The following is a 10,021-nucleotide window of genomic DNA, read 5'->3' on the forward strand; positions in this document are numbered from 1 at the left end:
ACGTTCTCTTGACACTTTTGTGGAAATTAACTAGCCTGATAAAAAAACATTTTGTAAAAATTTGTATAATACTGTTATAAAAATATTTATAATCCCAGAAAATGTTGTGTTAAATCTTGTGCAAAAACAGTATATTCAGAATAAAAGTTTATCATTTAAAGTCACCAGTTTGGATTACTTAATTACATAAAATCCAGTTGAAAGAGACAGAAGTTATCATCATAAATATATTACTGTCAGTCCTTCCTATGGAGACCATTCAAGATAGTGAAATAGAACTTGGGATTAGGAAAGTGCTTTTACTATTGCAAACCTCAACTCACAAACAAAAGTGCTTGCAACTCCTTTTCTAGCTCTGACCCTTTGCATATGGCTTTTGCCATCAAGGTATTTAGGAAGTTATTAATTCAGACTTTGGGCTTCTGTTGTTTTAAAAAAACAAAACAACAACAACAACAACAACAAAAAAAAACCAGCAGAAATAAAAACATTTTTTCCATGTTCCTTTAAAACCTTGGGAAAATATTTTCAAGGAGACAAGTTAGAACATCTGAAATGTGTATATCTGTTATACATCTGACTTTTAATATTTCTCCCAGCTACATTATAGCTATCAGCTGCTGGAGAAGTGAGGTCTAGTGTCAAGAATTAAAGAGAAAGAGAAAACCAACAAAACAAAACCAGTTACGTTTCTCTTACATTTAAACCAGTGTGTAAGCTGACCTCATATGCTCACCTAATGAATAAATGAGCCTGATACCATGTGGAATCCAGTGTAATGTAGGCCTGCTTTTCTTTCCGTGGATTCTCATAAGAGAACACAAATTACTACACGTGGGAGGAAAGCAGGATGCGAGTACCAACGACGGCGATTACTGGAAGGGCCAACCTCCAGTTTCTGATCAAGGCATTTTAGCAGGAAAAAAAGCCTACATAAAAGTGTAAGGTGGATAACATTTGTTTTTGAACATCTGGCTTCATTTTGTACCAATTTATCTCCTCAATCAATCCTCCTACTCCCCAGACACCCTCATTTCCTCTATCAATCATCTTGAACCCATCTCCACCTCTTCCCCTGGGATTTTGCTTCATCAATTCTCCTTCCTCAAGCACATTCAATCTCTTTCTGCAGGCTTACTACTTTCTGCCTGCAAACACAATGAGAACACCTCTATTTAAAACAAAAATTAAACATCCATTTTTGCCTCTTAACCCCATTCTCCGAGCTGTAAACCAGGGTTCAACTCCTCCTTCGCACATCCAGTCTATTCTGAAGTTCAACTCAACTGGGACTCAGTACTCAAAGGGGCCTTAGAATTTTAGATCTGAAAGGCTTATTATCCCTGAACTCTACTTTCGGGCTACTACCACTGGAAAATTTAAATTACTGGTATGAGGTCCTAATAAATTCAAGTTATTACATATTTTTTGTTTATAATCAATCAACTAACATATAGTGTGTCATTAGTTTCAGAGTTAGAGATAAGTGATTCATCACTTGCATATAATACCTAATGCTCATTACGTCATGTGCCCTCCCTAATGCCCATCACCCAGTCACCCCATCCCCCAATGCCCTTCCTCAAGGTATTTGGCATTTCTTAATATTCAAAGGCTTTGTAACTTAAAGTGGAGTTATTCATAGAGCTCCTGCATCATTTTCTATAAACTGGTATACATCAACAATGCTGTTTATTTTAATGTTTTTTTTAAATGGACATTTTAAAAATTTTTATTTGTCAGAGAGAGAGCAGAAGGAAGGGGAGTGTCAGGCTGGGGGAGAAGCAGGCTCCCTGCTGAGCAAGGAGCTGGTTGTGGGACTCCATCCAAGGACCCTGGAATCATGACCTAAGCCAAAAGGCAGCCCTTTATCCCAACTCTACTTTTTAAAAATAAATATGTTTAAGAAGAAAATTTACTATCCCTGCCATAATTGGGAAACCAATATAATTTGCCACAATTAGTAGTTAAGGCCACAGGTTCCTATCTATTATGAAAAATCCAGAAACCCACTCAACATATATCACTGTCAAATGTGATAACACATCTTCAACACCTTTATTATAATGATAGATTGATTAGGTGGTTTGTTTTTCTATTTCCACCATTAACACTTTAAAGTATAAACCTAGACATCTGACTATAAATTGTTATTAATACATTATATTAATTAAATTAATACATTAAAAAATACAGGGTTGCCATGAGGACTAAGTGATATAATAATTACCATAAAGCACTTAGCATAAGGCCCAGCAGAGTGTAAGTACTCAACAAGGCATTAGGATTATGGCTTGTTATCCCAATCAACTTCCTGATCATCATAGTCATCATTTTGGGCTGGATCTTTTAAGACCCTAATTATCTTCATGCCTTGCCATTTGAAACTTTATTCATTTTTCAACCGAAGTGTTAGAAATAGAACCTTACATAGATTACAATAATAAAAACAGTCCCTTCCCTTACAGAACTACTACTGGTTGGGAATATTGAAAATTTTTAAATACTGACAATAGTATGAGGAAATTGCTAGGATATAAGAAATAAATGGATCTATGGGAGCTGACAGTAAAATAACCTAGAGAGAAAAAGCTGGCCAGAGAATGCCATGATTTCAAGCTGAGGAAAGGTGGTCACAGTACCGTTTTTTCGTTTTGTTTTAACTTTTAAAAAATTTTATTGATTTGACAGAGAGATAGCCTGGAGAGGGAACACAAATAGGGGGAGTGGGAGAGGGAGAAGGAAGCCCCCCACCTGACTCAGGGATCCATCCCAGGACCCTGGAATCACGACCTGAGCTGAAGACAAATGCTTAATGACTAAGCCACCCAGGCGCCTTGTAGTACTGTTACAAAGAGAGCAAGTGTGAACACTGAGACGTGCATTCAAGGCAGTAGAGGTAGCTGAATATGAGGCTCAGGATGGCTTAAGGTGTGGGTGATGAGTCTTTAGAGAAAAGGGCCAGAGACTGGAGTCCTCTCTAGAACACATGACAGCAGGACGGAGGTGGAGGGCTGTTAGGCATTTGGAAACTGCTGGCAACTTCTAAACAGAGAACAGTATGATCAGATTTGCATTTCAAGAAAACCACTCTGAATTGTGGATTACTGGTAGAAGAACATCTATAGAAAGGAGACTAGTTGAGACTACTGTCAAGATGAGAAGCTAGTTGATTAGCACAGGAGACTCGATGGATAAAAATGGACTGATTTTTAGCAATATTTAGAAGGGGAAAAAGAAGAGGACTCCATGATTCACCTGTTATAATCCAAAAACAAAATTCAAAACGAGTCCCAGCATTCTAAAGTTTAAATGTGGGGAGTTGTATAATCCCCCAAGGTAGGGAACATCAAAGAATACTCGAGGCAGGATTGAGATAGGCAGGACAAGTCCAGAGGAGCAAATGAGAGACTGAACTTTGGAGTAATGAGACTGAATTCATTGTATGAGCATCTGTACTTTGCCGATGATTAAAAAAAAGGGGGGGGGGGTTTGCCACCTAACAATATACACATCAGGATGATTTTCAACACTAAATCATTTTTAAAAAACTCTTATTGGAGGTTTTCTTGATCTGTTTTGGTTTGGCTTAAACACTGATTAATACCCAGAACCTACTCAAATTCAGAATCTCTGGTGTTTTCACTGTGTGACCAGAATTACACTGCTGTGGGCATGTTAGACTGCAAATGTGACAATTCTGATGTAGGTAATTTCTAAATCATACTTTATGAAACCCTATTTAGATGCAAGTTATTTGTTCAATTTTAAATAACCCCCCTTTTTTTGGATATGTGTTTTGAAACACCCCCTATGAACTTAGCTCAAGTACAATATTTTTGAGGATTGTACTACTTCTTTCTTTTTTTTTTAAGATTTGAGACAGAGGGAGAGAGTGTATGTGCATGAGCGGGGGTGGGGGTGCGGGGGACAGAAGAGGAAGCAGACTTCTCACTGAGCAGGGAGCCTGACGTGGGGCTCTATCCCACGTCAGGTGGAAGGCAGATGCTTAATTGACTGAAATGCCCAGGTGCCCTAAAGACTGTCCTTAATGTTTTTTTTCTTTGAATCCAAGTTATATAGCTGTACATAGGATAATCAATAAAGCTCTCATCAATTATGACTGATAATCAAGATCCACTATTAGAACGATTCCTACTATAGGAGATTCTATTCCCTTTCAGGTCACATTAAGGATATCAAATGTTTCATAGAGTTGAACTATAGGTTTTCTATAAATGTATTAGAGAACTTTGCCAATCTCTCTCATTCTTACAGCAAATGATACTGCAAGTTGGAAAAAAAAATACATTACTTGACAATTCAGTTTCCATACATATTTTATTTAATTTAGTAATGGCTATACCTTAATAAAAAGCTAATCAAGGGACGCCTGGGTGGCTCAGTGGATTGGGCCTCTGCCTTCAACTCAGGTCATGATCTTGGGGTCTTGAGATCGAGTCCCGCATCTGGCTCTCTGCTTGACAGGGAGCCTACTTCCTCTTCTCGGTCTCTCTGCCTGCCTCTCTGCCTGCTTGTGATCTCTGTCAAGTAAATAAATAAAATCTTAAAAAAAAAAGCTAATTAAGCCTTTAAAAACCTTACTTATATGAGGAGTATTTTGATTTCAGACTACCTATCCATCTTAATCCACAGAATCTCAAAAATATCTGACTGAGGAAGGGGGCCATGTGATACATGATAGAGATTCCAGGCATCGGACTGCCTGGGTCCACATCCCAGGTCCCCAGTTTGGGCATGTTTTATCATCTTCTCTTGCCTGTCAGTCTAATTTACATTACTGAGTCCACGAATATTTGTACATAAAAACAATGATAATAATTACTAATAGTTGTTCGTGCCTTTATTTCTTATCTGAGAAACTCAGTCTGATGATGATAATTTCAGCCTTAGAAAAACTTGGCATCAACTGAGGATTGCTGGAGTGGAAGGAGTTGGGTGGGGGATGGGCTAAATGGGTGAGGGGGCATAAAAGAGGGCACTTGTTGTGATGAGCACTGGGTGTTACATGTAAGTGATAAATCACTAAATTCTCCTTAAACTACTGTTACACTAGATGTTAACTAAAATTTAAATATAAACCTGAAACATCAAAAAAGAAAATGAAAAAGAAAAACTTATCAAAAAGATTCCTAGGTTGTGAGGAATACTGCCCGAACTTCAAATCAGTTATTCTTCTGAGCACTAGGGATACAATGATGACAGTGATGAGAAATACAAACACAACACAAGTTATAGGAGAGCATAGGGAGAGCATTCATCCAAAAAAAAAAAAAAGGTAAAGAAACATATTACTAAATCTAAAAAAACACCTTGCAATAAAAGATCTTGATAATAAAGAAGTGATGACAAAGGGGAGAACAGGACCTGATGCAAACAGCACTGGTTTAAATGGAAGATCCAAACTGTCCTTAGTATCTTCATCCAAATCTCAGAAATAATTAAACAAAACATTATCCCTAATGTAGGTGCAAAATATTCCTAAAATCAATAGCAAACTGAATGTAAGACATTAAAGGGACTATACACCATGACCAAGTGGGATTTATCCCTGGGATGCAAGGATACTTCAACATACACAAGTCAATAAAAGTAACACATTATATTAATACAATGAAAGACAAAAATCATACTCTCATCTCAACAGATGCCAAAAATGCATTTGACAAAATGTAATATATTCCATGATACAAACCTTGATTTATAAGGTATAGAAGGAAGAAACTTCAACATTATAAAGTCCATAAATTACAAACCCATAGCTAAAATTATACTGGATGGAGAAAAATTGGGAAAGCTTTTATTCTAAGATCAGGAACTAAAATGCCCATTCTCACCATAGTACTGGAAATCCTAGCTAGAGCAATTAGGCAAGAAAAAGAAAAGGTATCAAAATTGGAAAAGAAGAGGTAAAAGTACCTCTATTTGCGGATGATATGATTTTGTACATAGACAATCCCCAAGACTCCACAAAAACTCTTGCAACTAATCCATGATTTTAGTAAAGTCTCAGGATGTAAAATTAACATACAGAATTGGTTGCTTGTCTCTACACAGCTAATGAAACATCTGAAAATGAAATAAACTATTCCATTCATAAAAGTACTGAAAATATCTAGGAGAAACTTTCACCAAGGAAGTGACAGAACTGTACAATAAAAACCAAGATTGTGCTGAGAGAAATCAAAGGAAGCACAAAAAAATGGAAAGACATACTGTGCCCATGGATTAAAAGAATATTGTTAAAATGTCCATAGTACCCAAAGCCATCTATAGATTCAACACAATCCCCATCAAAATCACAATGGAATGCTTCACATAAATAGGACAACACAATGCTAAAAAAAACCCTGTATAAAACTACTAAAGACCCCACATAGCCAAAAAAATCCTGAAGAAAAGAATATGGGTAGAGATATCACACTCCCTAATTTCAGACTCAATTATAAATCTACAATAAAAAAACAGTATGGGAGGGGGCGCTTGGGTAGTTCAGTCAATTAAGTAGTGGACTCTCAATTTCCGCTTAGGTCATGATGTCTGGGGTCTGGGATCAAGCCCCAGGTCAGGCTCCATGCTCCATCTCCCTCCGTCCCTCCCCTCACTCATGTGTGCATACTCTCTCTCTCTCTCTCTCTCTCTAAAATAAAAAAATCTAAAGAAAAAAAAAGTATAGTACAGACACAAAAATAGACACATAGACCAAGAGAACAAAATAGAGAATTCAGAACTAAACCCACGCATGTATGGTCAACTAATATTCAACAAGGGAGCCAAGAACACCTAATGTGGAAAAGATAGTCTCTTCAAAAAATGATTCAGGGAAAATTGAATACAGGCAGAACAATAAAATTATACACCTATCCTATACCACACACAACAATTAGCTTGAAATCAATTAAAGACTAAACAGAGGTGCCTGGGTGGCTCAGTCATTAAGCATCTGCCTTAGCCTCAGGTCATGATCCCAGGGTTCTGGGATCAAGCCTCACATTGGGCTCTCTGCTCAGCAGGGAGCTTGCTTCCTCCTCTCTCTCTGCCTGCTTCTCTGCCTACTTGTGATCTCTGTCTGTCAAATAAATAAATAAAATCTTTATTAAAAAAAAAAGGCTTAAACATAACTCCTGGTACTATGAAGAAAATTTAGTAAAGAATCTCCTCACCATTGGTCTCAGCATGATTTGTTACACATTGACAGTAAGAGCACAAACAAAAGCAAAAATGAACACATCAAACTATATCAAACATCAAACATTTAGCATGGCAGAAACAACAAAATGAAGTTAACCTACTGAATGGGAGAAAAGTTTTGCAAATCCTTTATCAGATAAAAAGAACTCATACAAATCAATAGCAAGCAAGCAATAAACAAACAAGTATATGTTTTTAAAATCTGATTTTAAGGGCACCTGGGTGGCTCAGTGGGTTGAAGCCTCTGCCTTCAGCTCCTGGGATCAAGTCCCACATCAGGCTCTCTGCTCAGCAGGGAGCCTGCTTCCTCCTCTCTCTCTCTGCCTGCCTCTCTGCCTACTTGTGATCTCTATCTGTCAAATAAAAACAAAACAAAACAAAAACATAAAATCTGATTTTAAAATGGGCAGAGAAACTAAATAGATACTTTTCCAAAGAAGACATCAAAATGGCAAACAGGTACATGAAAAGATGCTCAACATCACTTACCATTAAGGAAATGCCCTAACAAAACCACAAGAGATAACTCACACCTTTTAGAATGGCTATTATCAAGAAGCAGGAGTTAAGTGTTGGCAAAGATGTGGAGAAGAGGGAACCCTCATGCCCTGTTAGGCACAATATAAATTGGTGCAGCCACTATGGAAAACACAGAGGTTCCTCAAAATATTAAAAATAGATCTCCCATATGATCCAGCAGTTCCATTTCTGGGTATATACCCAAAGGAAACAAAGACAGGCCATTTAGAGATATATGCACCCCATGTTTCCTGCAGCATTATTCATCATATCCAGGATATGGAAAAAACACTAAGTGACCTTCGGTGGATAAATAAAGATGTGTTATATACAGATGGCCCTTGAATAACATGAATTGGAACTGCATAGTTTTACTTTAAAGTCAATTTTTAATATAAATACAATGTAATACTCTAAGTGTATTTTTCTCTTCTTTATACTACCTTAACTTTTTCTTTAGTTTACTTTATTCTACGAATACAGTATGTAATATATATAATATATAAAATATGTGTTGACTGTTATTGGTTAGGCTTTGTGCTTGACAACAGGCTCTTCTGGAGAGTCAAAAGTTATACACAGATTTTCAGCTGCCTGGGGGTTTAACACCTCATTCCCACATTATTCAAGGGTCAGCTGTATATACAATGGGATATTATTTCACTGTGAGAAAGAAGGACATCCTGCCATTTGTGACAACATGGATAAACTTTGAGTACATTATGCTAAGTATGAGAAGTCAGACAGAGAAAAACAAGAATTGTAGGATGTCACTTATATGTGGAATCTAAAAATGCCAAAATTTAAGAACGAAAATTACAATGGGGGTTATAGGAGTTGGGAGTGGGGAGATAAGTCAGATGTTTTTTAAGAGTACAAACCTATAACAAAGTAGCAAATAGCTCTTAAAGATAAATTCATAAGATAGTAAATATAGACAATATTGTACTATAATCATAAAAATTCCTGAGACTAGAACTTTATTCCAACCACTGCAAAGATAATGATGTAATGTGACAAAGGTACTAATTATTGATACAGTGGGAATCGTAATATATAAATGTATCTAATTAACATGCTGTACACCATAAATTTACACAATGTTATATATCAAATGTATTTCAAATTAAAAAAGAGAATAAAAATTAGACATCAGGAGCACTGTAGACATCCATGTTATGGTGAGGCAGATGGTGACATTATTAGTTTTAGGAGAAATTGACTTCAGATAACAGTGTGGGTTGTTCAAGAGGGAACCATGTTGCATTGATGGACACATACTCAAGTCCCTCTCAAGAAAAATGCATCTCCTAAGTTTTTCTTTTTCTCTTATTGTAAATCTTCTTGAATTTGGTCTGTGCTTAATTATCACTTGATACACTACCATTTTTAGTTCCAGTTTCATCTCAGTTCCAATCTCCTGAAATTTCATCTCTACCTCTCCTCTAAAACTGTTTCTGATGATAGTCCAATCTCCATGCATTTCTTCCTGTCATCTTCTTTCTTCTGAAAACTCAAGACCTCTCTGGGTTCCAGAGCTCCACTGTGTTCCTGTTCACTCTCTTCCTCTTTCTACTCTTTCTCAAGACCTTCTAACTCACCTGTCCCATAAATATTGATATTCATAGTGTTTCATCTTTAGTTCTATACTTATCTCACTTTAAAACTTTTACTACTCTCATTTCATTAAAAACATGTCTTTTTATATTCTATGTGGCCCAAATTTCCAAAATTGCCACTGGATATTCATTCCTAGATGTCTTAAACATATGCCAAGAAAATAACTGTTATTTCTCAATATATGCCCCTCCTTTTTGATTCTGCATTTTTGAAGTCCTGGTCAGAGAGCCCTAGTCACCTAAACTACAATCTTCAGTGTCATTAGATTAGAACAAAACTCTGACAAGTCTGTCTACTTCTTAAATATCTTTTTCTTCTCTACAATTCCTCATGCCCACTGCTACCTTTTTTGCTTCAAACTTTCATCATATCTTCCCCAATTTAAGTGGTTCCCAACTAGTTTCCCTATTTTGAATTGTTTTTTTCCACTTTAATCAATATCCCATGCTAGTTTATTTTTATTAAATTTACCTCTCATGATGTCTTTTCTATTTGTTAACATTCAGTGGCTCCACATTGTTTATTAAATAAAATATAAGGGACCCCTTGATAGCTCAGTCAGTTAAGTGTCTGTTTTCTGCTCAAGTCATGATCCCAGGGTCCTGGGACTGACTTCCACATCTGGCTCCTTGCTCAGTGGAGAGCCTGCATCTCCCTCTGCCTGCCTTGC

The sequence above is a fragment of the Meles meles genome, chromosome 10 (assembly GCF_922984935.1).
Source record: "Meles meles chromosome 10, mMelMel3.1 paternal haplotype, whole genome shotgun sequence".
NCBI lineage: Eukaryota > Metazoa > Chordata > Mammalia > Carnivora > Mustelidae > Meles > Meles meles.